The sequence below is a fragment of the Ochotona princeps genome, chromosome 23 (assembly GCF_030435755.1).
Source record: "Ochotona princeps isolate mOchPri1 chromosome 23, mOchPri1.hap1, whole genome shotgun sequence".
Taxonomy (NCBI): Eukaryota; Metazoa; Chordata; class Mammalia; order Lagomorpha; family Ochotonidae; genus Ochotona; species Ochotona princeps.
In genome coordinates this window covers 8,536,631-8,561,162 of record NC_080854.1, presented here as the reverse complement: position 1 = coordinate 8,561,162, position 24,532 = coordinate 8,536,631, and the positions used below count along the sequence as shown (strand labels likewise).

The following is a 24,532-nucleotide window of genomic DNA, read 5'->3' as shown; positions in this document are numbered from 1 at the left end:
GCTCTGCTTTGTGAACCATTGCTCCATATGTTTGGCTTTGCCGAGCGCATCTCAATTTCTAAATTTAGTTTATTTAAATGAAACACTTCTGGAGCATCTGACTTCCAGCATCTGTCATCCTCTCACAAGCTCTCAGGAGCGCTCAGCATCCCCTTCCACTGTCACAATTTCTCATCTCCCGCCCTGCCTCCCTATGCTGACTCTCCACAAGGAATCCAGAAACCCAATCAAGTCATCCCCCTGTCCCAAACACAACAAGAAATTGGCAATGCACTTAGAATAAATGCAAAGCTCTTCCTCCCTGTGGCCTCCCAAGATCCTACATGATTGAGCCCTGGCTGTTCCTTCTCTGGGTCTCCCACCGCTTTCCCTGTAGGAAATGTGGCTGCAACAGCATTGAATGGCGGTTCAGTGGCCTTGGCATTGACCCTCCGCGCTGCTTGCACTCACTTTGGTTCCCTCTCACTTCAGAGGCCTTCCCTGAACACCTGTTCTGAAAACACCTCCACCATCACTCCCCTGCCACTCACCTCGCTTTATTTTCCCATAATGCTTATCATGTTCAAACATTAAAGTATGTATTCAAGCCCTTGTTGAAAGTCTGTCAAGTCCCAGTAGATTCCAAGCTCCAGGGGACCAGCACGATTCTGGAAATACAAAGCAAGTGACCCAACAAATATTTGTTGTTTGAAAGCAGGAGTGAGCAGGCAAAAGGTAGAAAGGGAGCATTCTTTGAGCCTCGTTCAGGGTGAGGTTTCTCCAGGATATGGAGAGTGGGCAGTAAAGAATGCAACCCTGAAGTTTCAAAAAGGGGAAAGTGAAAAGCAAGAACATGTGAAAGCAAGTACAAAAAACCAGACTGACCTACCAGATGCTACAGGAATCTCAACCCAAATACAGAAACTGGTGGGAGACAGAACAGAGTTCATGGATAGAATTGGAAAAGAACTGGTCTCGTTATTCCAGAATTTATAAAGCTTAATTTTGTTTCAAAGGGGGATACAGACTATGTAAGAAAATAAATAGATTTTATTTTAACCTCTAATAACAACCTACTGCATCACCAAGATTTAAAAACAAATACAGAAAAGTGGACAGAGGTAAATATTTTGTTTTGTCTCCCTGTGTGGAAGCACTAAAAAGCAATAAAACTACCAAAAAGGAAGGCTGGTAAGATGGAGAAAATGAGAGGGAAGACTTGTGGTAGACGGCATGAATGAATGGCCACAGTGACTAGCCTCCTGGAATATTCTCCCACTCTCTGAGTTCCATAATGACTTGTTTGAGCCAGAGGGGTATTAGCAATGGGATCCAGATAGACTTGAGTAGTGCATGTGTGTTATCATCTACCCTTTACCTGGTTGAACTTGTTGCCTCTTGGTTCCCAGACTGGCATGCTGCAAACATGAGAACCACATGAGGGAGTTCAAGTTCCCTAACCACAGCCATCTTACACAGACATCTAGAATGGTCAGGACCTGGGATGATCCACAGAACACCCCCGCTGAGTAGACTCAGGAGGCTAAGCAGTGGTTGCCATGTTAAGATACTAAGCTTTAGAGGATGCTGTCACACAGCAATACTGTGGATACAACTTGGATGATTAATCTCCAGTTAACTAAGAGATTAAAAGAAGTTGCACGCTGGTATTATAAGGCAGCGGATGAAGCTTTCACTTGGAATGCCTGAATCCCATATTCAGGTGTTAATTTGGATACTCTGCTTCTGATCCAACTTCTTGCTAGTACTTCTTGGAAGGCAATAGAAAATGGTCCAGGTACCTGGGCCCCTGTCACCCAGTGGGATACCAGGATGGCACTCCTGGTTCCTAGCTTTGGCCTGGCCAGTCCTGGGTCTGTTGCATTAAGACAGCAAACCAATAGATGAAAGTTCTGTGTGTATGTGCATACGTGCGTGTGTGTGTGCACATGTGTGTGTGTATGTATAACCAATTCTGTCATCGTGCCTTTCAAATAAATAAAATAAATAAATAAAAGAAGGTGTTCAGTGTACCCACTAAATTCAAATTCAAGAGCATAATTTTTAAATATTTTCTCTACAATTCAACCAAACTAAAATGACAAATTACCTAGGCACAATAGGTCTCCATTTTATTAAATGATTTGCAAATAAGATGATGAGGAAATGTGTTCTACATAATTGCAAGTCCAAACAGTCAGCATCCCTTCAATCAGAAAAGGAGGAGGCTTAACTGCCCTACTGAGTGGACTGTGGGTGCTGTTTGTGGGTTTCCAAAAAGAACAAATGAAACCACATGAGCTGTCTCCATCCTTCAGTAATCCCATTCTAGCTTCATCATGGGAACTTCTGGTTTCCACAGCACTAGAGTCTGCTTTGATTAAATGAAATGATTCCTTTTTTATCTTTAAGAAATTAAAAAACGTCATTGGGCCAGTGATGTTGTACACTGGGTAAAGCCCTCACCTCTGATACCTGCATCCCACATGTGCACTGCCTGCATGTTCTACGTCTGATCCATTTCCCTTCTAATCACACGGGAAAAGCAGCAGGGTATGGCCCAAATCCTTGGGCCCCTGTGCCCACCTGTGAGAGACCTGGAAGAAGTTCCTGACTCCAACATCTAGTTTTGGATGTCCCAGGACAGTCTACCATGAGCAACAGGGAAATGAACTAGTGGAAGGAAGATCTAGCTCTAACTCTTTAAAATGAATAAGCAATTTTTTTTTAAATTAAGAACCTTCCTAAACACATATCAAAATCACATAAAAAGCAGAAGGTTAAACCAAACTAGTCACAATTTGTTTCCCATCTGACTTCTGTACTGGAATCAACACCAGCCTGTACACCTTCCAAGATATCGTTTAGCCCTTTTCCTTTGCATAGTTCCTGGGAGCTCATCACTGAGATATAAACTTTCCCATGAGTGAGGGGAGCCTAAAAGCCGACACCCAAGGAATGCATATGCTACATGATGAGTTCACCTCACCCAAGCCCTTCATGCTATCAGACACAGTCAACACAGTCCACCTTCTCCTCCATGCAGACTTCAGTTTAGGTTCTAGCCTAGAAACCTACACAGCTTCAAATGTGAAGCAAGTGTACCCAACAGGGAACATCATTAAAGACACAGGTTGAAAACAGACCCCCATGGAGTCTTCTTATCCATTGATCTCATCATCCTCCTCAGGCTCGGCAGCGTGGCCTAGTAGCTAAGGTCCTCATCACATCCTCCTCATGTGACAAGAAGGGGGTGGATTCTCACCTCTCTTTGACCTGCAAGAAAACAGGCTGGCGAGGGGGAAGAAATGGAATATTCCCACAGTTTCTCTTGCAAAAATCACTGAGTCAGAACTCAACTACCCACCTCAGGATTCTTGCCTATAACACTGTGTTCCCAAATAATATACTGTTGGAGACAGGGAGTTTCCATGAGAAAGACAAGAACCAAGATATGTATGAGAAAAAACAGAGCACAGATGTGTGCAAGGGGAAAAAAAGACACAAGAAGCATTACCATCCACTGAGAACACTTGTGCGAAAAACACAGCTCCCAACTGGCACCATCTCCAGAAGGACACAACAGAACGCTACCTAATGTTACATCCTATTATGTGCTGATAACAAAAGAGCAGCAAATGCCAGAGTGAAGATTCCCACACAATTCTGCTTGACAATCACATTTTCATCTCATCTGAAAGTTCTAAATATGCTACAATGAACTGGTTTTTTTCTTTTCTACATCAAACACAGGCTCCTGCAATAAAGTATCATTTGTCCAAGACAGACAGAATACAATTATACAGATAACTGATTAAGAACATGATATCACACTATAAAACACAATGACATTCCATTTATTTCAGACTCTGTCCAATTTTTATAAAATTAGATTTACTTAAAAGACAAAAGGGATGGGGAGAGAAGCAAGGGCTTGTCTTTCCCCTAGTTGACTCCTTAGGGCCAGCTGAAGTGAGCATTCAGGACCACGATCCAGGTCTCCCAGATTGGGGGCAGAGACCCAAAGTACTTGAGTCATAAACTGCTGCCTCCCAGAAAGCTGGATTCTGCCCAGTTGTAAAGCTCCACAATGGGGTTCAAGAAACTTTCTGTAGATCAGGTATTCAAAACTTCAGGGTCTTTAGGCCACATGGTCTTTGCAAGGACCCCCTCAGCCCTGCACTCAAACCATCAAGACAGCAGCAGACAAGACGTATACAAATGAGGGTGACTGGTTTCTAATACAATTTTATTTGTTTAAAAAAAACCCACAGCTTGCACATGAGCAGAAATTTGCCAAACCCTGCTCTAAAAGCATAATTTCCATCCAGGACAAAAGAAATGTACTCAGGGGAGAGCCACTCTGCCCCAAGCAAATGACTACTCTCCCATTTTGCAGAAACGCAGCTCGTTTCTAATCTATAGCCAAGCAGATGCAGAAATGTAAAGTAGTGATCAGCATAGGCCAGTAAGTATCACAAAGGTCAAATTCTTTTAGAATATCAAGGATGGAAACAGCAGGACCATTAGAGTTGGGGGGGAAAAAAAACCACTCTCCCTGGGCCTCTCAATATCATCCCAGTCACACTGTCTCAACTCATTGAAATCCAACTGCCATTTCCCATGGACAGTGAAAGAATCCACCTCGTGAAATCACAAGCAACCTAGAGAGGTGGCAAGTGCCGTCTCGAAAGAGCCACGAGCATTGCCTATCTCTAGTGGTTACAAGACTGAATAAACTTCAGTTATCTGGAAAACACATTGAGTGAAATCATCAGTTCCCTCAGGTCGTCATAGGAAACCAAATATTTATAAAGCACTTATTACGAGACAAACATCATTCAGGGTATCTTATGTCTATTGGTTGATTTAACCTCCATAACAACCCAACCAGGTAAGTACCATTACGATTCCATTTTTCAGATAAGCAGGTGGAGGTACACAGAGATTAGGTCATTGGTGGGGGGTAACACAGCCTCTAAGTGACAAAAGTAGGCTCTGAACCCAGTCTGGCTCTAGAAACCATCTGTCTAATGATCATACATAGTGTTCACTTTCACCTATACATGAGCCACCAGAAGTTCTTAGAATACAACCAAAGAAATCTCTACAAAATATCATCTTCAGAGTTGAAGGTTGAGGCATGGCAGGGTTTAACACCTCTGGGTGAGATTAATATTTTTCTTCAGCTGCACTCAAATAATGCTTGCACGTCTGTTGGAAAAGATTTTACTCTTTTTTTTATTGCTGCATTTAAAAGTGTTCTTGGAATGAACCAGGAAAATAAATAAGTAAATGGAGTTATGAGAAAATTATTTTTAGACATCCCTAGTTCAATCAGAAAAATACGAGTTAGTCTTCCTAAGCTCTTATTTCTCAGAACGGGAACTGAAGATTAAAACAGATTTATGTATGTTGTCTTTATTTCTTCAATAACTTGACTGTCAAGTTGGTTTTATATGGGAAAGATAGTTGTTACTAAAATAACAGAGGTTATGACTGGCTTAATACCCAACACAAATGTTTGAATCCAACATATCCAAAATAAAGAACCCAAAATGGTTTGTGATATTTTATTAACAGTATATGGAGAGATTCTTTTAAATAGTAATAGTCTGAAAAAAATCTATTTTTGTTTACTGAGTATGCATCGGTGTGATTTTTTTTTTCTAACCCCTACAAATCTAGAGCATAGAAAAATCTTTTTAACTTTTAGAATATGGGGAAGCTTATATTACATCCATCATTAACTTTATGCAAGAAAGGGTTCTCCAAAAATTGCTACCTCATAGCCATTTTTGCAGTAAGAAGCCAGCTTTCTTTGCTTCATGGAAGCACCGGTGCCATGGTGTAGTGTCTAAACTTTCACCTTCAGCGCCAACATCCCATATGGACACCAGCTTGGGAAACTTTTCTTTCGGGACACAGTCCCTGCAGGAGAGCACAAGAACCACAATAGGGAGCAATCCAGACCAGGCCAGGAACAGTACCCAACTGGGACTGATGGCTAGCTGGGATGGCTAGGCTGTAATCCCTACCAGTATGAGATGCAACTTGGCGCAGGCCAGGCCGGGCTGGGCCAGGCTCCAGCATCTACTGGCAAATGGCGAGGTGAGGCAGGCCATGTTAGACTGGGCCACAGGGCCCAACCAGCATACATGAGACCTGGGAGAGAGTGGACAAACCCAGTAGGGGGGCTGCAGGGAGTTCCCCTGCTGGGCCACCATTCCCATTTGATGAATGTGAGAACTAGGACTGGCGGCAGACAAGGCTGGTCAGGGCTACAACATCTGTTGGCCTGAATGTAAGATGGATCAGAGACAAGCCAGGCTGGGTGGACTGTACTTACTGGTACATGCATAAGTCAGAGTAGCTGAGGATCAGTTGGGCTTTGCTGCAGCATCAACTGGCAGATGCTGACATAGGGGGAAACTCTGTCAAGTTAAACTGCAGTACCACCTGCAGAGTGCAAGATCCAGGAGTAAGAGTTGGCCTCGTAGTAGGGAAACAGTGGCACCTCCCTCTTGGGTTTCCATTCTGACTGGTGAGCATGAGAACCTGGACTGGGACAGGCATGGCTAGACAGAGTGGCATCCACCAGCACATGTGTGGGCTTGATAGTGGGGCTGGTTTGATTGAACTAGGCTTCAGTGTCCACTGACATATATGAGAGATAAATGGTATGTGGGACAGACTGGACCAGTCAGCTGTACATACTGGCAAGCATGGGAACCAGGGCAGAGGGCAGGCATGGTGGGGGTTATTGCGGATCACTCTAATTAGGCTTCAGCTCCCATTGGTTTGTGTGGGAGCTAAGTGCGCAGTGGGCAGGATCAGGCTGGACTGCAACACCCATTAGTTTATGTAGAAGACCGGGCTGGAGACACCTGACCCAGCAATTTCAACTAACGGTGTGTGTGTGTAGGCCAATTTGGGCAATGGACTATACCAGACCCTGTATTGGCATGTACACACAAGAATCAGGTCTGGGATCACCTCAGATGAAGTTTCTTTGGGAATCCCCCCAACTGAATTGCTGGACTCAGAAGTCCAATCATGGAGAAACTTGCAGGTTCTATGATCTGCCCGTGGAATGCATGTGTCAGAGCTGGGCCTCCTCAGTAGCTTAGATGGAGCAGTAGACACAATATCCAGATGCACATGGAGGATATGGCAGTACATTGGAGCCTGCAGAGGACACCTGATACCATAACAGAGGATGGAGGACAGAACAAATCAATCAACTACCCCAGCCAAGATTTGGCAGTGATTACCTGGGCAAACAGAGACTCTAGGGTGAACTATGTCAGCCAGTGGAGTCTGGAGAGATTTCATCATGGTTGGAGTGGCAAGATCGGCAGCAATAAAGAACTATTGGACTATCAAAACCACTTGAGCAGGACCCTTGGAGCATGCCCCACATCGGGGACCCTGGGATGGTTGAGAGGCTGGGTGTGGCTTCTCCCCTTATCTCTCCCCTCCCCCCAATACAGGAAGGAAAAAAGAGAATATAAAAACAAAGGTCTGACCCAATTTCTTCTAGCCCTTGACCCTTCACACCCTAATCAAACATACAAAAGTTATCAAAAATAAAATTTATACAATTAAAAAAATAAAGAAACACACCAGGACCTGGCATGGTAGCCTAGTGGCTAGGTCCTTGCTTTGCATGTGCTGGGATCCCATACGGACTCTGGTTCATCTCCTGGTTGTTCCACTTCCCATTTAGCTCCCTGCTTATGGCTTGCAAAAGCAGTAGAGGATGGCCCAAAGCCTTGGAAACCTATACCCACATGGGAAACCCAGAAGAAACTCCTGGCTCCTGGCTGCAAATCAGCTTAGCTCCAGCTGTTGTGGCCTCTTGGGGAGTGAACCAGCAGACGGAAGTTTTCTCTCTCTCTCTCTCTCTCTCTCTCTCTTTCTTTCTCTCTGTATATCTACCTTCAATAAAAATAAATAAATCTGAAAAAAAAAACAACAAATCACAGGATAGAGATCTGTGTTCCACTCTCAGGGACTCATAAGTTCCTTCTGAGTTTGACATGAGTATTAAATAAACCTGGTAACATACTGGGCCCACTATTGTTTACCAATAAGATAGGCTAGCTGGATTAAATCAAACTGGAGACTTAGGCATGATTTCTTAAGAAATGTCGTATGTTTCAAGACGGATGCTAGGCACCGCTGCTAAGCTAGTGCTTGGAATACTGTCTCAGATGGTATCTATTCCGTGTGCCTCGTCTGCCCACCATTAGCACAACACTGACACTCTGAAGTCAAGCAGTGGCCAGAATCCCACAAGACCATCCAACTCTGCATTTGGGTAGTGACTGGAAGTCGGCATGCCCAGCCCACTCACAGTGGTGGCAGAACCTGCTCCCAATACCTGAGGAGCTCCTGATTCAAATCCCTCCCTCAGGAGGGAAGCCTGTGAGATGGGGAGCCTACAACCATCCTGAGCCACAGGAGCACCACAAATCCCTACCCTGGCTACCATCAGCTACAACAAAAAGGAGAAAAGTGGGGTGGGGTGGGGAGAGGCACAGAGAGACTATACTATGGAATCCATCTGGAATTAATGGTGAAGTAATCTACTAAGCCAACTCATAAAGGCCTTTGCTCAACAAAAACCATCTTCTACAAGTTGTAGAAACAATTTGATTACCAAGATGTATAGAAATAAATACAAGAATATAAGAAATATGAATAAGCAAGGAAGGATAATGTTACAAAAGGGGACTAATCATGCACTAGTATCAGACTGTGAAAGGAAGACTGATGGATTGCCTGACAAAGAGTTCAAAAAAATCAATTATAAGTTTATTCAAAGATATACAAGAAAAACAGTGGGAATCAGGAAAATCAGTGCAGGGCATGAATGGAAAATTGAGCCAATCAGAGGTATTGAAAAATAAATGTTAGAAATGAAGAACTCAGTGAATCAAGTAAAAAATATAGTAGAAAGCCTTAACATCAGACAGATCATGCAGAAAAGGAATAACACATCTTAAAACAGGTTTTTAGAACTATCTCAGATCAAGGAAAAAAAGAAGAAATTAAAATAAATGAAAAAAGTGTTTTGAGTCTATGGGATACCATCAAATGAACCAAACATTTGACACAATGCAACAGCTTTCATGATTGAAAATCTTAATCAAGTTACATACAGAAGGAATATATAATAACAGTTAAACAATACAAGAAAGGCTACATATAGCAGAACCATGGACAATATTATACCGACTGGGAAAAGCTGGAAGCATTTCCACCAAAATCTAGAACCAGAGAAAGATGCCTACTTTGGATAATTTTACTCAGTGTGATTCTGGAAGCTTTAGCCACAGCCATTAAGCAAGAGAAAGAAATAAAAGGGATATCGATAAGAGAGTAGGAAATCAAATTATCTCTGTTTAAAGATGACAAGATTCCATATGTATGGGAAGCAAAAGACTCTACAGAAGAACTGTTGTAACAATATGAGAACTTGGCAACTTGCAGGGCACTAAATCAAGACGAAAAATGATAGTATTTTTTATATAAGAATAGTCTTGCTTGGGAAAGGCTACTAATAACAGCTTATTAATAACAGCTACAAAAAACAAACACCTTGAGATAAATCTAATCACAAATTGGAAAAAACTCTACAATTGGAAATTACAGACCACTACTAAAAGGACTAGAAGAAGATATGCACACAAAAATAGAAAGACCATCCATGTTCATGGATTGTAAAGAGCATATATAATTAAAATCTCCATGCTACACCCAACATTTGCAGATTCAACATAATCTTCCATCAAAACATGAAGACATTCTTCACAGAATCAGAAAAACAATTCTAAAATTCATATGGAAACACAAAACGCCAGAGATAATCAACACAATCTTGAATGATAAGCAAAGTAAGAGGGGTCACAATACCATATCTCAAGACATACTACAGGGCTATCATAACGGACATTGCATGATACTGATATGAAAGTAGGCAGACCAATAGAGAAAATAGAAACCCCAGAAGCAAATCCACATATTGACAACCAAATTATCAGTGACAAATGTGCACACACACACACACACACACACACACACATACATTTCTTGGGGAAATGATAGTCTCTTCAGTACATGGTACTGAGAAAAGTGGACTTCATATACAGGAGTTAGAAATAAGACCCAATCTCCACACATACAAAAATATAGAATAAAAATGGATTAAAGATCTAACTATTAACCTTCAACTATGAAACAACTACAGAAAAACATAAGCAATGACATTTTGGATCAAACCTTAAGAAGCATAGACAATAGAAGTAAAAATAGACAGTTGGGATTATATCAAATTAAGTAACTTCTGCAAGCAAAGTAAACAATTGAAGAGTGAAGAAATAACTGACAGAATGAAAAAAGTTGTTGCAAATTTTGCGTAACATTAATATTCAGAAAATAAAGAGAGCCAAAAGTTCAACAAACAATCCAATTGAGAAATAGGCAAAGGATCTAAATAGATATATTCCAAAAGGATAAATACAAAAGGCTAAAAAAAAATGTCCAATAGCACCAGCTCTCAGGAAAATGCAAATAAAAATCACAGTAAGGTATCATTTCACTCCAGTTAGAATAGCTATTATCTAAAAGTAAAAAAAAAAATAATAATAAATGTTGGCAAGGGTATGCATACAAGGGAAGCCTAATTAATACACTGTTGGGGGAAATGCAAATTGGTACAGTCATTATGGAAAACAGTACGGAGAATCCTCAAAAAAAGCTAAAAATGGAACTACCATATGACCCAGCTATCTGCAACTTCTGGGAATATATCCAAAAGAAATTAAGTCAGTATATGGAAAAAAATACCTTCAATTTCATGTTTATAACAGCTCAGTTTACAACAGCAAAGACACACAACCAAGATGCCCATTCACGGGTGTCTAAAGAAAATGTGGTAAATAAAACAGTGGGATACTGTTCAGTCATAAAAAGTAATGAAGTTTCACGGGCCCGGCGGCATGGCCTAGCGGCTAAAGTCCTCGCCTTGAAAGCCCCGGGATCCCATATGGGTGCCAGTTCTAATCCCGGCAGCTCCACTTCCCATCCAACTCCCTGCTTGTGGCCTGGGAAAGCAGTTGAGGACGGCCCAATGCTTTGGGACCCTGCACCCGCGTGGGAGACCTGGAAGAGGTTCCTGGTTCCCCGCATCGGATCAGCGCGCACCGGCCCGTTGCGGCTCACTTGGGGAGTGAAACATCGGACGGAAGATCTTCTTCTCTGTCTCTCCTCCTCTCTGTATATCTGACTTTGTAATAAACTGAATAAATCCTTAAAAAAAAATTAATGAAGTCATATTTGTAACAGAATGGGTGAAACTTCAGTGAAATAAACCAGACACAGAAGGGCCAATTCCACACATCTGCTGTCATAATACAGAAGTTTCTATATACATCTTGTAAAAATAATGTGGATGTCATATTATATATATAGTTTTCACTGAATTGTTTTCCTTACACAATCTTTTTCTTTTCACTTTATGATTTTTAAAAAGATCTTTTAAAAAACCTTTATAAAGACCCTGTTTATGTGATATTAATATAACCATCCCTGATATGAAAAAATGGAACACATGTGCATATATATGTATATTTTTACACATAAAGTCAGCATGAAATGTTAAAAATTATTAGATTTAGTTATGCCATTAAACTCTTCTGTATAGTGTTCTGTATTAATTGAAATATTTCCAAATTTAAAAAATGTTAAAAAAAAAAAAAAAGAGGCTTCTTGGGATGCCCAAATACCAAATCAGAGGTCAGAGCGTCTGTATTCAAGTCCCAGCTCCACTTCCTATTGCAGGTTCCGGCCAATGCATATCCTGGGAGGCAGCAGGTGACGGATCAAATAGTGACGTTCCAGCCGCCCACAAGGGATATGTGGATTAGATTCCTTGCTCATGGCTGCAGCCTGGCCTAGCTCTGGCTATTGCAGACATTTGCAGTGTTAGCTAGCTGGTAGGAAATCCCTGTTGTGGCATGGGAGGGGAAGGAGGGTATGCACCTGCCTTTGAAATAAGTGAAAACAAGAAATTCCCGGGCCCAGTGCAATGGTTCCATGGCTAAATCCTTCTCTCGCCTTGCAAGCGTCAGGGTCCCATATAGGCACCAGTTTGTGTCCCAGCCATTCCACTTCCCATCCAACTCCCTGCTTATGGCCTGGGAAAGCAGCAGAGGATAGTTCAAAGCCTTGGGAACGGCACCTGCATGAAAACAGACTCTGATGAACCTCCTGGCTCCTGGCTTCACATCAGCTCAGCTCCAGCCATTGTGGCCATTTGGGAGAGTGAATTAGGGGATGAATATCTTCTTGTCTGTCTCTCCTCTCCATAAATCTGATCTGCCTTTCCAATAAAAAACAAAACAGATCTTTTAAAATAATACCTACCCAGTATTTTCTATATAGATGCATAGCACAAATTTGTCATTCTTCCATTATTAACATTTTAAATACTTGGAGGAGAGGAACATCAACTCCTAAAGTGAATTCTTCCTATTTCAGAATTATCTTGAAATAAATGCCCACTGCACTGAAATCTCGTGTAGGAAACCACATCGTACACTTCTTTGTGCCTCTCTGACAATTCTCAATTTTACTGGATGAATAAAATTTTATTAAGAAGTTAAAAGAAAAACTCTTCACTATAATGTTAAATGACCAAAGAAACGTTCTAATCCAATGACAAAGGCACAAGAAAATTAACCTGATGGTCCTAGTTCCATTTGGCAACAGTATCACAAATGAAAATCTTTTGTTTCTTAAAAAAAAAATTGCAGAGTGGACTGTGGGAAAGACGATTCTTCCCATTTTTATGTTTTATGTATGTCCTCCACAATTTCATCTATTTTTTAGAAATGGTTCCACAGGTGAGATGGACAGCTGCTCCAGCCTTGTCACTCCCACTCTTGGGAGCTCGCCGGGTTCCTAGCAGTAATGAGCTCAAGCAGCTGAGATGTAGGACACAGCTGTGGCCACCGTTCCAAAGCGCAAACTGATCTTACGAAGAAGAACCAGCCAAAAATTCAAAATTCAAAACTGCTAAGGTAGGCACAAAGACATTTTGACTACTCATTTTGTTTCTGAGATACAAACAGCTAAGAATACACAGTGTCTTAAAATTCACAAAATTATTCCATGAGTGATTTAACAGAGAAATGCCTAAAGGAAAAACTCCAAGATCATCTGTCAGTCTAAATTGTCAAGCCTGCTTTTTCCTACAAAGCAACTACGTCCTCTAAAAGTTTGTCATTAACTGCTCTAAAGACAGGTCAGAAAGGAATACTTAATGTTACATATCAGTGGAAGGGAAATTAGGGTGCAAGCTTACCAAGTAAGAAAATCTCTGATCTGTTGAAGGGAAGCAGGCAAAGCTTAGAATGGCTAATCAGACGCATCAATGAAAATGCATCTCGTAGGGCTCGGCAGCGTGGCCTTGTGGCTAAGGTCCTCGCCTTGATCCCATATGGCTGCTGGTTCTAATCCCGGCAGCTCCACTTCCTCTCTATCTCTCCTCCTCTCAGTATATCTGACTTTGTAATAAAAATAAAATAAATCTTTAAAAAAAAAAAGAAAAGAAAATGCATCTCGTAGATCCAAATGGGGGTGGGTGACCTCAGAGTTCTCGGCCTCAAATCCTGCCTTGTAGAATTCAAGGTCATCAGAATGACAACCAGGAGCACTGAGCGGTCCATCCACAAAAACAGAAGAACAGTAAACTTCCTTTAGGACTAGGGAGAGGAGCTTTATCTAGTCCTTGCCTGGTTCTGACTTTGGGTCCCCACCCTCTCTCGTAATGACCATCAGCATCACTCCAGAAACCCCTCAAAACAAACAAATACACACAAAAAAAAACTAGAATAGATAGAGAAAAACAAGGAAAGCTTAGAAACAGACAGGAAATGGTTAGCGGGGATGCACTTATAACTCACTGGGTGGGACACAAAGATTAGTTACTCCTCACTGGAGTATTGAAGATTTCTCTGCACACCTCTCCTAAAACTGTTCACCTAAACTAAAGACATATGTCTTGTTAGAGTTACAGAGTCAGACTACCCGAAAAACAGCCAGGTTCAGTAAAATCATGCTTCAATCCTATAAACTGCTAAATTCTAAAATTAAAGTAGACATGAGACAGCTGAATACTAATCTATAGCCATTTTAAGGTGTATAGAATCCGGTTGTATACAAACTAATAATTGAAATGTCAATGTAGAAGTCACAGAATGTGGTTCAGAACTTACATTCTTTTTTTTTTTCTTTTTCTCTTATAACATTGGTTACTCAATACCATGTCAACTAATTCATAACGTTATAAATTGTTACTGATGTTTTGTCGGGGCTTTTAATTGAACGGGATGATACTCGGCCGGCTCTACCTTCAGACCAGAGATGGTCTCCCCAAGAAACCGTTGAACTTATCTGGACAATAAGATGCTGGACTTTATGCTTGGTTGATACTTGCAATGAAAGAATCTCAACTGAATTTGAACTGTGCTAATGCAACAAGGTGGAGGAATCCACCCGGGGGGGGAGGGGTTGGGGAGGGGTGGGGGGAATCCCAGTGCCTATAAAACTGTGTCACATAATGCAATGTAATCAATAAAAAAATAAATAAGTAAAATAAAATAAATCTCAAAAAAAATGCATCTGACATTGCCCATGCTAATGTTGATAGTAAATAATTACTTGTTATGATATACTGGTAATAGTTGCAGGAGGTGACCTTAACACATTTTTACAGAATGCCACATTTATGTGTAGAAAACCTACAGATATTTTAAGTCTAGCAAGACAGATAAGAATCGAAACTCCAAAAACAGTCACAATTTTTCAAGCTCCAACAGTGAAGCCTGTCTTTGCCTTAACAATGTTATCCAATACTGGGAATATGACTTTTAGAAATGAAGGCTGCTGGGACCAGTGTTATGGCGTGGCTGGGAAAGCCATCATTTGTTATATGAGCCTCTTGAGTCCTGGCTGCTCCACTTCCAATCCAACCACATGATAACAGCCTCAGAAAAGCAGTGGAAGATAGCTCAAGTGGTGAGGCCCCTGCCAGCCACCTGTGAGACCTGGAAGAAGTTCCTGGCTCCTGGCTTAGTCCTGGCCCAACAGCGGCCATGGTGGCCATTTAGGGAAGGAATCAACAGTTGGAATATCTCTCTGTATGTCTCTTTCTCTGTAACTCTGAATTTTAAATAAATAAACAAATCATTTTTTTTTTAAAAAAAGGAATGATGTTACCCCTACTGCAATGAGCTGCTGTAAAAATATAGTTGTTTGGTCCATTATAAATTCATTAAAATATTCTCTCATGGGCACTTTTCCAATGTGATATTGCTATTCAACAATCTAGTAAAATTCAAAATGTGTGTAATTAACTTCACTGTACAAAGATGGATTGAAACTTAGAAAAAAATTTCAAGACTGAATGAGATCCACTCTTTTATTCAAAACTAAGTCATTCTGCCTCTTAACATTGAGCAATGAATGGAGGACAGTTTTAGACAATAATTCATATGGGAGAAATTGTAACTCCTACTGACACTGTATACCATGAACTATTCTTTTAGAATTAAACAAAAATTTCTCCTCCATCAGTGGGTAGCATTACATTACATAAGAGGGAGTGAGGACACACACCTAAAACATTTTACTCCTTTGTGTTTCGCTTTGTCTTTGGATATTTGTATTATGTCTTTCCCTGTGCTTTCTTTAAAGCATCTTGATGGTGGGACAATTACCATTTTGAAACATCAACTGGGACTAATTAAATTCTCAGGAAAGATTAAATAATCAGATTAGTCCTATATATAACACAGGAAAAAATCTTAGGGAAGATCAAGTTTTTCCAAAAACCCATCAAAAAAATGGAACATGTAATTCAATCAAGAATTTTTTTTTTTAAGATCTGGATTGATGTCATTGCCTTAGTAGGTAGTGCTAATAGTTTCCAAATGCCAAGTGTGTATCTGTTCACATTTAGCAAGTTCATGATGTAATACATTCCTTTTTGGATACATCTTGTGTCCAACCCATCTGTCCATGGCAGACATGCATAGTTTTACCAAAGCTTATCTGTAAAAGAACTTCCATAGTCTGACAAAAGCTGTTTTTAGATGACAGCAAGGAGAGAGGAGGGAGATCAATGACCACTGTGTAGAGTATTTTCCCTTGTCTACACTGGCTTATCCACAGTACACTGCCCTGAAGCACCTGCGGCTCCTACATCCCACTACCTTTCACAACAAAGATGCCATCCTGACAGCTCAGGCAGGAGAACTGAGGAGATCCAAGTCCTGCAGAAACAGCAATAGGAAAACACACAGTCCTTGTGGACAGTCAGCCCTAGCTCCCCAAATCGTCTCTACATGGCACGAGCAGCCCATCCCTGACTGGTAACAAAGCATCAGTCACTTCCCTTCGAATCAAGTCAATAAAAGCCCTAACAGGGCACTGTGAAGGACAAAGTCAGGGAACGGAGGTAGAAAGCGAGTGAGTGTCGCATCAAGAAAGCTATGCTGTGGCTAAAAGAAACGGAGCCGATTTAGAAGTCTGAGTCAAATTCAAGTGGAGCAACTTCTCCCACCAGCAAGTGTTGCTCTTGGATAAGCCCAAGCCACCTTGAGGGTGAGCCCTTAGGCCTTCCATGGATGTGCTTGCTTCTGCCACAGTTAGGAACCCATAACTAAGAATGAGTCAGCTATGACGACTAGTGCTTATGGCTATAAAAACTCAATAAAGTCACAGTTCTGTCTCAATAAAGACACATTATATACCACTTAACTTCAGGTAAGTTTCTAAAGGAATATATTAGACTTGTACTTATTTAAAACTGTTTTACACAGATCTTGCTTGTAAAACAAATTATTTGATGTTGATCACTGTTCTTTTTTTCTCATGAATTTCACCCACTGTTGTAATCCAAAAAGAGATCGTAGCTGAGAAAGTAAAAATATTCTTGGCAACAAAACTTTGCAAGTCCACTGTAACCTAAGCATAAAAATGTGCCAAACCATAATAACATGTGTTTGCTGCTGGCTAAACTATTTCAGACATTTAAGTAGGTACAAACAAAAATAAACTGTCTTGGCTCTATATGCCAATTGGCAAGTAATTAATATAACCATTGGAAGTTTAGAGTTATCATGAGAGTTCATGATTACAAAACTGTTCAAGTAATTTCTGCTTAAAATCTAGACTTTCGTACCTTTGAGTCTGAAGAGAAATTAGTTAAAAGCAATATGAAAAACAAGTCAAGATGTTAAGAAATGCCCTGGCTTTCTACTGTACGAGAAAAAGTAATAAAAACATTATTTTGGAGAGACAAAAAAAATTCCTAAACTATAATTTCTTAAGAAAAGTCTTTTTCAACACAGATTAGAAGAAATCCATAAAGATTGAAAAGTCCAGTGTGGACCGCTGGCGTTCACCCTCTGTTCCCAGCACTCACTGGGACTTGCTGCATATGCTGGAGAACTAACAAAATCGTCATTCACTCAACTTTCTCACTTCACTCCAGCGTTATCTAAAACCCTGTTAGCACACTCAAGTCACCCCCAGCAAACACACAGGGCTAGCCGTGGCTCTTTGGGATACTGTGATCTGCTCCAAGCACAAATTCCAACCCACATACTTTGCTCTGTTATGGCTCTGTGAGTATTGAATGTCCTTCCTATGAGGCTTTTAAAAACCAGCCCGTGGTTTGTCATTCATCTCTGGACCACATCAACAGAACCACAGAAGCACATTTTTGCACATACAAACATTTTCTTCTATGGCTTAAGTCAGTTTCAGATGACAAGAACATGAGGCTGCTGTCATTTGACTTCTTTTTTCTCTCCTTTTCTGGGGCTTAACAGCTGTGCACCTGTGTCCCGCCAGAATTTATGATCATTTGCTGTTCATGTTCAGCTTTGGTTGGTGGGGGTGGTAAATCCCCCAGGAAATCCCCCAGGAAATCCCCCCCCCCATCTGAGGGACCCAGGTGCTTTGGAAGCCACTGCTCTGACAAGCATCCTGTTTTAAACTGCTCATGCTGAATTCTTATCACTTTACTGACCCCATAAAACAAGCAGGACTAGCACATTCATCAAACAGCCTCCTTCAAAGGCAGCTTGACTGTAATTCATAGCAAAAGGCTGGGGGAAAAGAAAAAAATAAAAAACCACCAGATCTTAGAAGCCTTAGAAGATTCAGGGCATTGAATTTGATACAGATAGCACAGCACCTTGAAAACGAATCATCTGCTAGTTCAATATTTTCTACTCACGATCACTCCCTCCCAGGGCATGTAATTAATTTACTGAGTTTTTTGTATAAAAAAAAAAAAGGCAGGATTACTCACACAGTCTCGAAGATGCAATGTCAGCTATTTAGGTCAGAAACCTCCAAGGCCGTGCTAGAAGTCAATTATGACTGCACGTGCATTAAGGCAGGAACTGGCAGGCCCCAGACTACGGCAACCATAGGCTCACGCTTCCTGGACGCTTGGCTATAATCTCCGAAACAGAGTCCCAGCCCCAGCCAATCACTCAGCTCCTCTTAACAAGTCTAACTGGCTCTGGGAAGCTGAGCGGGCTGCGCTGGAACACAGAGATGAGATATTCCACACAATAATCTGCTTATCTGAAATTGCTTTGCCTGAAGAAACCAGAGAGAAGGCACAGCCTCATTGTCTGGGGAGAAAAAAGAGGCAGGTGATCCCGGGGGGAAACGCACCTGGAGCAAAGATCTTTTCCTGGCTTGGCAATTCCCACCGTGCCGGCAGTTAAAGGACCAGACCCAGCCTGGCAAGGGCAAGCTCCGGCAGCCCAAGACGAGGTACCGTGCCTCTCTCCCTTTTATTTTTAGTAGGAATAACACTGAGTGAAAATGAGATGCGTCCCACCGCTTGGGCCACGAGACAGGCTTCGATTTTATTTTACCTCTCTCTCTTCTAACCTTTTCCGGGAGGGCCTGTGGCTGAGGCTGAGCAGAGGGAGGCTTTAATGGATCCGAAATAAACTTGGAAATGAAAAGTGATCATTTGTGGAGGAAAAGGGAGAATTTTCCAGAACAGTTTTAGAGCGACCTTTCTGGATGGGCAGCCTTTTTCATCTAGCCCCAGAAATCCAAGCACCCTGGGCTGACACTGCAAAGGGACAGATGGGGTTCAGCAGCACAAGGAGGCATCTTTCTGGTCTGAAAAAACAGTAAGGAGGCTCGGGCTTAAAACTACTGCTCAGCTCACCTGCCCCTCAGGCCACCTCAGACTGTTCCATGGTCTCTCTGGTTCAGGCAGAGAATCATCAGGAACCTAATACAGCCAGCAGTGCCCCCTGCGGTCTGGCTTTACCTATTTTCTTTACAGTAGTAGCCTCATTTCTCTTCACAGTTTAAGTGCTATTTATATCAGCTACTTGTGGTAGCAGACTTGCTACATTTGTAGTGGGTAACACTTTTAAGTTGACATTATACAGGTGACTAAAATAGGAAATCACAAACAACCCTGAAATTAACATACAAGGTCCCCACCCTCCCCATTCCCTCCCCCCATCCCCGCCCCCAGCATCACATCCCTCAGACAGTTGGACTCCATCCTCAGGAAAGTGCACTCTTCAAAAAGTTTTGTAGCAAGTGTAATGTTCACAGCAACAACAAAATCTCTGAACTTTTGAAGAGCCCTACCAGTCATGATGCTTTCAAAGTGACAGGTAAATCTACAGAATGTTCAGCCTGTGTTGTTGGACTCGGGGTCTCCCAAAGCAAGAGAGGAAGAAGAAAACTTTGCTTTGTTTATTGGGTGGTATGCACCTTCCGCTTGCTATAGAAAATTGACTCAATTCAACCAGAGATTTGACACCAAGAACAACAGACCAGTGCACAGATTACAGAAAAAGCAATTCATTGTCAGTTTCCTTCCAGGGTTTAGTCTTCGGGTTGTCAATTTGTGCCTAGCCAGGCAAGAATATTTTAGTTCTGCTTTGCTTTTTATCTAATTAACCTTTGTTTGACAGCACTGATGCCTTTGGTGACTGTAGGAGAATGGAAACTTCTCAGGGAGCCACTTGTTAACAATTGCTGTCTTCCTTACTCAAAGATAATAGTGATTTTTGGGTCTGAAATGGAAAACAACCTCTCAAGGTAATGTTATCAAAACTCCCTGCCCTGAGTAAAATTCCTCTAGAAACCCCTTGGCCTCCCATGTTCAAATCTATTTGTCAATAGTCAAGGCCAAGAATTCTTTGGCAGGTAAGCATGTCACATGTAATCATGCCCAAAACTTACAAACAGGAAAAGCTCACCTCCTACGATGCAAAGAAAACCATTTGGCTATCCAAGACCAAGATCAACAACCCACCCACTAAGTCTTTGGTTTGAAGCTTTTATAGCTTCTAAAGATTCTCTGTGCCAAAAAATCACTTAGGTACCACTGACCCCTGGCTCCCTAACCCTTACAAACACTGCAAGTTTTTTGTTGATGTTGTTTTTTTTTTTATCAACATCAAGCTTTTCAGTGAGTGATGTTCACCCTAAAAACACTTCCCCAGTGAGAGCTGTCTAAAATATTACAACTGTCTTCCCCTCCTGTAATAAGAATGATTATCTGAGGCATGTTACTGTGACTAGACCTTTGTCCATAGTCCTTCACGAATTCTCACATAGCAAGGACGCTCCCACTGAAAAAAATAAAAGTGATGTCTTCTATGAACCAACTTGAACCAATGCCAATACTACAGTCTTCTTCTACCTAAAGTTGCTCATGGGATCTATCAGTGGGTTCAAAGCAGCCCTCGCTGCCAATTGCCCAGAACTTGTCTTAGCGGCTTCTGGATGGAGAGGCCACTTCCTCTCATTACCAACACTTTGTGCTTGTTGGCTATGTCATCAGGCTCAGTCTAAGACGTTTATGGGATCCAAGGGTCACCCAAACAGTTGTGTTAAATTCTTACTCATACTTCCTTTATCTCCACCCCAAACACAAGAGTTAAAATGAGCCTGATAAAAAGAAAAAATAGGAGAAGAATGCAAACTTCTCTACACCAAGAACTGAACCGCAAGCATCAGAGCTGCCATGTTTGACTTAAAAAAAGTGTCCTCAGACAGGAGCCAATAAACTAATATCTGGGCCTATCTGCTAATTAGTTTGGCCCTGCAACCAAGGGGGCCAAAACAAAAAATCACTCATTAGAAACCATAGCAAACATCCAGGGTCACCATGTTGGCATATCGAACCAATGAGGATTGGCAGGACTTGAGCCTTATCCCAGGCAACAAGATAATAGCCCCATTATTTTCACAGTGCTAGGCTCTGCCTGGAGAAACCCTGGAACCTTGGACTAGTCCCTTAGTAGGGAGCAAATGACATTGCCAATGTCTATATCACAGCCTGCAGCATCTCATGCTGTAAAATCAATCAATCAATCAATAAATAAATAAGCAAGCAAGCATGGGACCCGTGAGAGCTTTTGGTCACTGTAAGGTTTAGGCCGAGTTCTTGGTTCAAATAACAAAATGTTTGATTTAAGCACCAAGGCCTCGAACTCAAATTTGCTCTTGGCACATGGTAGGAATTTGGGTTCCATGGGAGTTCTGTTGTTGTTTAAATTCGGTTTCTCCAAAGAACATAGATCATACTAACAAGGCCTGTGACAAAATTCCAAACCACATGACAACCTGTACTTATTATATAGTCAAAATTCTTCCTTCTAGATGTGGGACCTGAACACCGGAAGTCACTTTTGATCTAAGTTTCTCAAAACATGTTATGACCTGACATACACAAAACTGGCAGCTATTTATGTCTTACATTTTAGTCAGAGGGAAAATTGGAGGGGGAGTGAATTCTTAACATTTCATGCTACAACTGCCTCAAGCAATGTAACATGGAGGCTGAAAGCATAAACTCCAGATTTAAATCCAAGCTTGGACCCTCATCTGTGGGACCTCAGGCAAGTGGTTTAACTGCACCGTGCCTCAGTTTCCACATCTGTAAAATGATGCCACATGGGTCACTGCATCCTTGCACTAGTGTGACTACTATGTGGGCAGATATATGCTGAGAACTAAACCTCTCGCACAATAAGTGCACCTTAACACAAACTTTATTTTTGTTCTTAACTTTGTTAGAATAAATGTCCATACTAGCCAAAATTAAACTTAGTTACTGGAAGATCAGACATAGAGAACATTATCTACTAACATCACATATTGTATTTCAAAGCATTTATTTATAAATGACATCTTGTTAAGACCGGAGATAATCACACAGTGAAGTGAGCCTGCCCTGTTTGATAATTGTCAGGGTTCTGCCACATCATCACTGGATGCTTTTAACCCCGTCCTGTATTTGAGCAGGTCATGCAAGGATGTTAATCCAGGCTGCGACATGGAGAGGTAATTGCAGTAGATATAATTAATATGATAGTGGTAAGAAGCTTGGGCTAAAGATTTCTGCATGAAGACAGAAATATAATGGAAGCCATTAATCTTGCTATCCTACCTAAAAATGACTGGAACGGAGAAAAAAGTGGAGGATTACCTCTCACGGACAGCTGTGCCAATCACCTGGAGTACATGAGCTGTGTCTAGAATTCACGCCGACTTCCCAGCTTACATAGGAGAGGACCCTGAGGTTAAGTATTTCCTTTCCTCCCACTGATGAGGGAATTCTCACAGCTTATGACTATTAACTGAGACCTAGGCGTCTTGGGCAGGAGCAGAAGAAAGTCTGCTTGCAGATGGAACTGAGGAAGGACTTTTCCCCATCAGTGGCTGTTCCTTCATTCTCTCACTCACCAATGGGCTTCACCCTTGTCCCCTACACTCACACCAACCATCACCAGCCACATCCAAATGTTTCTAGTTCCCATGAGTCCAGGCTCGCACACAGAGCTGGGCATCAGCCAACACAGCGTGGTCTGCATACCCTTGCCAGCACTCCCGTTAGCATCAAGGGAAATGTTCTCTGGGAATACTGTTAGCCTCCTCTCCATGGAGTAAATAAACACACTGGCATAAATTAACCCTAAAGGATGACTGACCATTGGGAAAACCGTAGGTTGGGGAATGGACATTTAGGTGAGGAAAAGACCCCTTAAAATGAAATAAAAAGCACTTCTGCAAGACCAAACTTCTAATGTCATCAAGTATGAAGCCTTGGGACCAGTGCTGTGGTAAGTGGGTTAAGCTGCCACCTGCCGTGACAGCATCCTATATGGGCAGCAGTTCAAGTCTCAGCTGCTCCACTTCTGATCCATTTCCCGGTTAATGTGCCTGAGAAAGCAGTATAAGATGGTCCAAGTGCTTGGGCCACCCACATGGGAAAGTCGGGAGAAACTTCTGGCTCTTGACTTCAGTCTGACCCAGGCCTCACTGTTGCAGCCATTTAGGGAGCAAATGAATGGATGGAAGATCTCTCTCTCTCTCTCTCTCTCTCTCTCCCTCTCTTTGTGTCTCTTTCTTTTTTTCTCTCTCTCCCCACACCCCCGTAATTCTGCATTTCAAATGAATTTAAAAAGAGAACTTTTAAAAAATATAGAGCCTGGCATGGTAGCCTAGTGGCTAAAGTCCTCACCTTGCATGCACCGGGATCCCATATGGGTGCTGATTCTAATCCCAATGGCCACACTTCCCATCCAACTCCCTGCTTGTGGCCTGCAAAAGTAGTTCAGGACGGTCCAAAGCCTTGGGACCCTGCACCCATGTGGGAGACCCAGAGACCCAGAAGAGGTTCCTGGCTTCAGATCCGCACAGCTCTGGTTGTTGCGGACACTTGGGGAGTCAATCAATGGACAGAAGTTCTTCCTCTCTGTATATCTGACTTTCCAATAAAAGCTAAAATGAATGAAGCTTCCTCTACCCATAAGCTCCCTGCTTGACTGAACTGCCTCTTGTCTTTGTCAGCAAGATGTTACAGAGATGCTGGGAGGCATAGCACAGGCATCAACAAGGATGTCACAGTCAGCTAGGAGTTGAATGAGCTGAGAGTCCTGTGCGGTATACCCATTATCCTGCTCCTGGCAACAGGCTGCATCAGGGACGGTACCCCGGGCTCAACAGTGTATCGTTCCCTCCGCTGCTTCAGCCACACAGATGGTCCCTGTGTCTCCCTCCCAGGGCCCACATGTGCTGCTGAGGCTCTCGCACCTGCTGCTCTGCTGTGGCACTGTCCTGTGCCCAAGGGGACAGTCACCCGGTGCCAGAGGTCCATTGAAAGCAAGAAGTGTGGGCATCTGCAGGGGAGGGGAAAACTTAAGAAATAGGGCACTCTGGAGAGCAGCTCTCAGAGCTGAGACGTGGGTCTGGTTTAACCCCTCTCCACTGGCCTCTCCCAACTCCCAAGAAAGACAGCTTCTCTGTACTCCACAGCTTCTCTGTACTCCACAGCTTCCTCCACCATGGTGGTCACATTCTTCCTCTCTTATCCACCCTCCAGCCAGCAGAAGATTCATCTTGCGTGTCTTCCCTGGATCAACAGATTAAACCAGCCAGGGAAGACAGGATTAAATGTTCCTGCTTCCAATGG

The 24,532-nt window shown here is 42.1% G+C and overlaps 1 long non-coding RNA gene across 1 annotated transcript in view; it reads right to left on the bottom strand.

Annotated features, from left to right (window-relative positions):
- LOC131483105 (uncharacterized) overlaps window positions 1–24,532 on the bottom strand; it is a 512,460-nt gene that overhangs the window by 461,531 nt on the left and 26,397 nt on the right. The window lies entirely within an intron of this gene.